Source organism: Nicotiana tabacum, chromosome 21 (assembly GCF_000715075.1).
Source record: "Nicotiana tabacum cultivar K326 chromosome 21, ASM71507v2, whole genome shotgun sequence".
In the NCBI taxonomy this organism is placed as follows: Eukaryota; Viridiplantae; Streptophyta; class Magnoliopsida; order Solanales; family Solanaceae; genus Nicotiana; species Nicotiana tabacum.
In genome coordinates this window covers 62,170,983-62,179,724 of record NC_134100.1, presented here as the reverse complement: position 1 = coordinate 62,179,724, position 8,742 = coordinate 62,170,983, and positions in this window count along the sequence as shown.

Below are 8,742 nucleotides of genomic sequence, written 5' to 3'. Positions count from 1 at the left end.
ATTGTCCATCCATCTGAGGGTGAAATATTGTGCTCAACTCAAATCGTGTGCCTATCTCTCGTTGCACTGCTCTCCAAAACTGCGATGTAAACTGTGTGTGCCGATATGAAATGATGGACATCAGCACACCGTGAAGACGAACAATCTCACGGATATAGATCTCAGCCAACCGCTCTGAAGAATAGGAGTCCCAACTAGAATGAAATGTGCGGACTTGGTCAATCGATCAACAATCACCTAAATAGCATCAAACTTCCTCGAAGTCCATGGGAGCACAACTACAAAGTCCATGGTGATACACTCCCATTTCCACTCTGGAATCTCAAGCCTCTAAAGTAATCTGCCTGGCCTCTGATCTTCACCTACTAACAATTTAGGCACCGAGCTACAAACCCTACTATATCTTTCTTCATCCTCCTCCCAAATAGTGATGCCTTAAGTCTTGATACATCTTTGCGGCACCTAGACGAATGGAATACCGCGAACTGTGGGCCTCCTCAAGAATCAACTTACGTAGCCCATCTACATTGGGCACACAAATCTGACCCTGCATCCGTAACACCCCATCACCCCAAATAGTAACCTATTTGGCATCACTGTGCTGAACCGTGTCCTTGAGGACAAGCAAATGGGGATCATCATACCGATGCTCTCTGATGCGATCATATAAGGAAGACCGAGAAACCACACAAGGTAGAACCTACACGAGCTCCGAAACATCTAACCTCACAAACTGATTGGACAAGGCATAAACATCTGATGCAAGCGGTCTCTCACGAACAAGAATAAATGTAAGGCTACCCATAGTCACCGCCTTTCTACTCAAGGCATCAGCCACCACATTGGCCATCCCGTGATGATATAAAATGGTAATATCATAGTCCTTTAGTAGCTCCAACCATCTCTGCTGCCTCAAATTTAGATCCTTTTGTTTGAATAAGTGCTGAAGACTCCAACGATCCGTAAATACCTCACAAGACACACCGTAGAGATAATGTCTCTAAATCTTCAATGCATGAACAATGCCTGCCAACTCCAAATCATGAACAAGGTAGTTCTTCTCATGAGGCTTCAACTTGCATGAAGCATAAGTAATCACTCTACCCTCCCGCATCAAGACACACCCAATACCAATTCGAGAAGCATCACAATACATTGTATAAGAGCCTGACGCTGAAGGCAAAACTAGAACTGGAGTTGTGGTCAAGGCAGTCTTGAGCTTCTGAAAGCTCTCCTCACACTCATCCACCCACCTAAATGGAGCACACTACTGGGTCAACCTGGTCAAAGGTGTTGCAATGGGCGAGAAACCCTCCACGAAGCGACGATAATATCCGGCCAAGCTAAGAAAGCTCCAAATCTGAGTAGCTGAAGACGATGTGGGCCAACACTGAACCGCCTCTATCTTCTTTGGATCCACCTTAATCCCCTCACTGGACACCACGTGCCCTAAGAACTCCATCCAACTAAGCCAAAACTCACACTTGGAGAACTTGGCATAAAGCTTATCCTCCCTCAACCTCTGTAGTACAATACTCAAATGTTGTGCATGCTCCTCCTGGCTACGTGAGTACACCAGGATGTCTTCAATAAATACTATGATAAACGAATCAAGATATGGCTGTAATACACTGTTCATCAGATGCATGAATGTTGTTGAGGCATTGGTCAGTCCAAAAGACATCACAAGGAACTCATATTGACTATAGCGAGTCCTGAATGCCCTCTTCAGAATATCCGAGTCTCAAATTTTCAACTGGTGATACCCAGACCTCAAATCAATCTTAGAGAACACCCTCGCTCCCTGAAGCTGGTCAAATAAATCATCAATGCGTGGCAAAGGATACTTCTTCTTGATTGTAACTTTGTTCAACTGCCTATAGTCTATGCACATCTATATAGTACCCTCCTTCTTCTTCACAAACAGAGCTGGTGCACTCCAAGGTGACATACTAGGCCTAATAAACCCCTTATCAAGAAACTCCTGAAGCTGATCTTTCAAATCCTTCAACTCTGCTGGTGCCATACGATATGGAAAAATAGAAATAGGCTGAGTTCCCAGCACCAAGTCAATACCAATATTAATATCCTTGTCGGGAGGCATGCCTGACAGGTCTACAGGAAACACATACGGAAAATCTCACACTACCAGAACAGAATCAATAGTAGGAGTATCAGCACCAACGTCCCTCACAACGGCCAAATATGACAAACAACCCTTCTGAACCATCCGTTGGTCCTTCAGATAAGAAATCACCCTGTTGGGAACATAATCTAGAGAACCTCTCAACTCGATCCTCAGAAACCCCGACATTACCAATGTCATGGTCTTAGCGTGACAATCCAGAATATCATGACATGGGGACATCCAATCCATACCCAAAATCATGTTGAAATAAACCATACTAAGCAATAAGAGATCAACTCTAGTCTCCAATCCCCCAATAGTCACTACATATGACCGATACACACGGTCCACAATAATAGTATCACCCACCGACATAGATACATGAACAGGTGAAACTAAGGACTCACAGAGCATATCTAAATAACGAGCAAAATATGATGATACATACGAATAAGTGGAACCAGGGTCAAATAATATAGAAGCATCCATGTAGCATACTGAGACAATACATGTGATCACTATGTCTGAAGCAACAACCTCTGGCCTGGAAGGGATAGCATAGAATCAAGCCTGACCACCACTTGAACGGCCTCCCCCTCTAGGGCAACCTCTAGTTGCCTAAGCCCCACCTGGCTAAGTGGGTGGTGAAGTAACTGGTGCAGAAGTCATAGCCTAACCCTCTTCTAAACTGGACCTCCCAAGAGATGGGGACAATACCTCCTCATATGTCCAAACTCCCCACACTCGTAGCAACTCCGATCCGTCAATGGTGATGGAGCCTAAATCAGACCCCGAGAACCAGAATAGCCACTGGAAGCACCTGGTATAGATGAACCCTGAACTGATGGAGTACGAGATGAACTCTGAGCTAGGAGGGCACTAAGAGATAACTGCCCCTGATGAGAACTGTATTAACCATGGCTAGCTGATGCACTATGATGAATTAGACGATCCATCTGAGCGGGCCTGTAAGGACAACCCCTATTGTGGTGGGGCTGACCCCAGAAGAAACACTGCTGAAATAACCCAAACCACGAGGCCTATTGGCCTCCCTCTCCTCACGCTCTTGACTACGGACCAGCACTAGCCGGCGCGCAATATCAACCACCTCATCAAACCTAGTACCTGATACATTCTCTCGAGTCATAACAAAATGCAGTCCATAGTTGAGGCCATCAATGAACCTCCTAATCCTCTCCCTCTCTGTGGGGACCAACCGGACTGCATGTCGATCCAACTCTGAAAATCTCATATCGTACTGGGTCACGGATATATCCTCCTAGCGTAGCTTCTCAAACTGCCTACGCAACTCCTCCCTATCGGTCGGTGGCACAAACTTCTCCAAGAAGAGAATGGAGAACTCGTGCCATGAAAGTGGTGCAGCATCGGCTGGCGTGCTCCTCTCATAGGCCTCCCACCATCTAAAGGCTTCCCCCGATAGCTGAAAAGTAGTAAATGAGACCCCAATAGTCTTAAGAATACCCGCCGTGCGAAGAATCTGCTAGCATCTATCCAAGAAGTCCTGAGCATCCTCTGACTTAGCCCCCACTGAATGATGGAGGCTTGAGCCTCCCGAACTCTCTAGTCTCTTTTGCTCCTCATCACTCATAATGGGACCAACCTGGGACTGAGCAACTGCAATAGGCTGGGCTGGTATTACCCTGGTGTCTGAAGTCTCTGCATCACATGCTCTAGAGTATGGGCAGTGGGAGTGTGAGCACCTCCCCTTGCCTGAGAAATGGTTGGCACTGCCGGAACTGAAACCGCCTGAGCAATGCTAGTGCAAATAGTTAATATCTAGGCTAGAGCCTCCTGAAGGCCTGGAATCACAATGGGCATAGCTGGTGCCTAAGCTGGTCCCACCGGCTCAACCACATCTGGAATCTGCTCCTGAGCTGGAGCAACTAGTAGGTCTACAGGTACTGCTCTAGCTGTTGTACAAGCTGCACCTCGGCCTCTACTACGGCCCTAGTCTCTCGTGACCCTAGCTGGTGGTACTGGTGGCAGTCCACCCGATCTGGTAGCACAAAATAAAGTTTTCCTAATGGTTCGGTAGCTTCTCGGAGATAAGTACACACGTCTCTGTTCTGATACGCAAGAATCTACTAAACCTATTCATGACTCGTGAGACCTAAGTAACCTAGGCTCTGATACCAACTTATCACGACCTAAATCTCACATGTCATGATGCGCCTATCGCAACACTAGGCAAGCCGAGAATCACAAAAAACCACACAACTTTAAATTTGGAAACATAGTAAAATAATCTCAATAATAAAATCTCATAAATACTGATATGAAAAATACTACGACTCAATACAATATCCCACAAAATCCGGGTGTCACTGAGTACATAAGCATCTAACTAACAACATATTCTAACTACTGAACACTGTCTAGAAAGATGGAATAGTACAAATAGCTGGAAAGAAGGAGAATCAAGGTCTGCAGATGCCAAGGCAGCTACCTCAAAAGTCTCTGATAGATAAATCTCCAAAGCTAGCAATCGTCGTGCTTAGAAGTACCTGGATCTGCACACGAAGTGCAGAGTGTAGTATGAGTACAACCGACCCAATGTACTCAATAAGTAACAAGATTAACCTTGGGCTGAAAGAAATGACGAGCTACCCCACTACAGTCCAAATACAGATCTTTAACAATACAGATAAGATAGGAAATATGACAATAATATATCAGAGAAACTCATAATATGTTGGTTCACAGTACATGAATGTAGACATGCTATCAGGTTTAACAGTTAATCTCAGTGCAGATAAAATATGCCAAGTATGACTGATATGAGGAATGTTACATCTCTATATATCTACATGTCAATGTGCATGTCACATGTGATGCATCACCATGAAAACCTCGCGTACTCACACTCTCAGAGTACTTAATATGACTGTCTCAATTCTTGCTCATCACACTCAGTAACTCAGCACTGTACGGTACCTGCACTCACTGCTGGTATGTCAGAATCCAGAGGAGCGGATCCTGCACAAGCGCTAATATAAAGCCAATCTGGCATGCTGCGGCATGCAACCTGATCCCATAATAATAAAAACTAAAAGGTCTGCTGCGGTGTGCGACCCGATCCATATAATAATATATATAAAGCCATAAGGCATGATGCAGCATTCAGCCTGATCCACAAATCTCACTCACAATACGGCTCTCAGGCCCCACCTCAGTCATCAATCTCTCCAGTCTCTCGGGCTCACAAATCTCATGCCAATCAGCCTAAACAATGATATATGATACAACAATAAATAGTAACAGAGACTGAGATATGATATGCAAATGATGGATGTGACTGAGTACAAAATTGCAATCTAAGAAAATAATTCAATAGTAGAAATGACCCCAGTGGGTCTCCACCAGATAATTATATAGCCTAACATGATTTCTAACATGGATTGCAACTCAATTACTCTAACTCATAGGGATCACATGAATTGCAACAAGGTTTGGTGACTACACAGCACCACGGAATCGACCGGGTCACAATCACTATGATACACGCCCACATGCTCGTCACCTAGCATGTGCATCACCTCAACACCAACCACATAACACGTAATTCAGGGATTCATACCCTCATAACTAAATTTAGAAGTGTTACTTACCTCAAAAGCATGCAAATCTCTACTCCAATAAGCCCTGGCCTCTTGAATCTTCCGTCGAACGCTACAAATCTAGCCATAAACAACTCGATACAATCAACACAAGCTATAGAAATCAATTCCATATTACAAAGTAAGTTCTTTAACAAAAGTTGATAAGTCAACTAAAATAGTCAACCCCGGGGACACGTCTCGGAATCCGACAAAATTAGAAAAATCCGAACACCCATTCAACCACGAGTCCAACCATACCAAAATTAATCAATTTCGATCAAACTCGACCTTCAAATCCTCAACTACCTATAGTCGATACACATCCGCATAGTACCATCCTTCTTCTTCATAAACAGAATCGGTGCACCTCAAGGTGACATACTAGGCCTAATAAACCCCATATCAAGAAGCTCCTGAAGCTGCTCTTTCAATTCCTTCAACAATGCTGGTGCCATATGACATGGAGGAATAGAAATGGGCTGAGTGCCCGGCGCCCAACACCAAATCAATATCCCTGTCGGGCGGCATGCCCGACAGATCTACAGGAAACACATCCAGAAAGTCTCACACTACCAGAACAGAATCAATAGTAGGAGTATCAGCAACAACGTCCCTCACAAAGGCCAAATATAACAAACACCCCTTCCCAACCATCCGTTGGGCCTTCAGATAAGAAATTACCCTGCTGGGAACATAATCTAGAGAACCTCTCAACTCGATCCTCGGCAACCCCGACATTGCGAACATCACAGTCTTAGCGTGACAATCCAGAATAGTATGACATGGGGACAACCAATCCATACCCAAAATCATGTCGAAATCAACCATACTAAGCAATAAGAGATCAACTCTAGTCTCCAATCCCTCAATAGTCACTACACACGACTGATACATACGCCACAACAATAGTATCACACACCGACATAGATACATGAACAGGTAAAACTAAGGACTCGCAGGCCATATCCAAATAACAAGCAAAATATGATTATAGATTCAGTGGAACCAGGGTCAAATAATATAGAAGCATCTTTGTGGCATACTGAGACAATACCTGTGATTACTGTGTCTGAAGCAACAACCTCTGGCCTGGCAGGGATAGCATAGAATCGAGCCTAACCGCCACCTAAACGACCTCCCCCTCTAGGGCGACCTCTAGCTGCTTGAGCCCCAACCCGAGCTGGCTGAGCGGGTGGTGAAGTAACTGGCACGGAAGTCATAGCCTGACCCTCTGCTGAACTAGACCTCCCAAGAGACAGGGACAATACCTCCTCACATGTCCAAACTCCCCACACTCGTAGCAACTCCAATCCTTCAATGGTGGTGCAGACTGAATTGGACCCCGAGAACCAGAATAGCTACTAGAAGAACCTGGTACAGATAAACCCTGAACTTATGGAGTATGAGACGAACTATGAGCTGGGAGGGCACTAAGAGATGACTGCCCCTAAAGAGTACTGTATGAACCATGGCTAGTTGATGCACCACGATGAATCGGATGAGCCATCTGAGCGGGCCTGTAAGGACGACCCCTGTTGTGGTGGGGCTGACCCCTAGAAGAAACACCGCCGAAACAACCCGAAACACGAGGCCTCTTGGACTCCCTCTCCTCATGCTCTTGACTACGGTCCAGCTCTAGCCGGCGAGCAATATCAACCACCTCATCGAACCTAGCACCCGATACATTCTCTCGAGTCATAACAAAGCGCAGTTCATAGTTGAGGCAATCAATGGACCTCCTAATCCTCACCCTCTCTATGGGGACAAACCAGACCGCATGACGAGCCAACTTTGAAAATCTCATATCGTACTGGGTCAAGGACATACCCTCCCGGCATAGATACTCAAACTACCTACGCAACTCCTCCCTGTTGGCCGGTGGCACAAACTTCTCCAAGAATAGAACGGAGAACTCGTGCCATGAAAGTGGTATAGCATCGGTTGGCCTGCTCCACTCATAGGCTTCCCACCATCTAAAGGCTGCCCCCGACACCTCAAAAGTAGTAAATGAGACCCCAATAGTCTCAAGAATACCCGCCGTGCGACGAATCTGCTAGCACCTATCCAAGAAGTCTTGAGCATCCTCTGACTTAGCCCCACTAAATGATAGAGGCTTGATACTCCCGAACCTCTCTAGTCTCTTCTGCTCCTCTTCACTCATAATGGGACCAACTTGGGCATAAGCAACTGCAACCGACTGGGCTGGTAGTACCCCCGGTGTCTGAAGTCCCTTCATCACATGCTCTGGAGTACGGGCGGCGGGAGTCTGAGCACCTCCCCTGGCCTAAGAAATGGCTGGCACGGCCGGAACTGAAACAGCCTGAGCAAGGCTAGTGCAAATAGTCAATATCTAGGTTAGAGCCTCCTAAAGGCCTGGAATCACAATGGGCACAGTTGGTGCCTGAGCTGGTCCCACCGGCTCAACCACATCTGGAATCTGCTCCTGAGCTGGAGCAACTGGTGGGTCTACAGGTGCTGCTCTAGCTGTTGTATGAGTTGCACCTCAGCCTCTACCGCGGCCCCAGCCTCTTGTGGCCCTAGCTAGTGGTACTGGTGGCATTCCGCTCGATCTGGTAGCACGTGTCCTCACCATCTGTGAGAGAATAGAATAACATAAGTTTAGTTTCCGAAATCAAAAAATTCATAAGACAAGAATACAAGAAACTGAAGTTTTCCTAATGGTTCGGAAGCCTCTCGAAGATAAGTACACACGTCTCCGTACCGATCGGTAAGACTCTACTAAACCTATTCATGACTCGTGAGACCTATGTAACCTAGGCTCTGATACCAACTTCTCACGAACAAAATCTCACATGTCGTGATGGTGCCTATCATAACACTAGGCAAGCCGACAACCACAATAAACCATGCATCTTTAAATTTGGAAACATAGTAAAATAATCTCAAGAGTAAAATTTCATAAATACTTATAAGAAAAATACCGCAACTCGATACAATATCCCCCAAAATCCGGGTGTCACTGAGTACATGAGC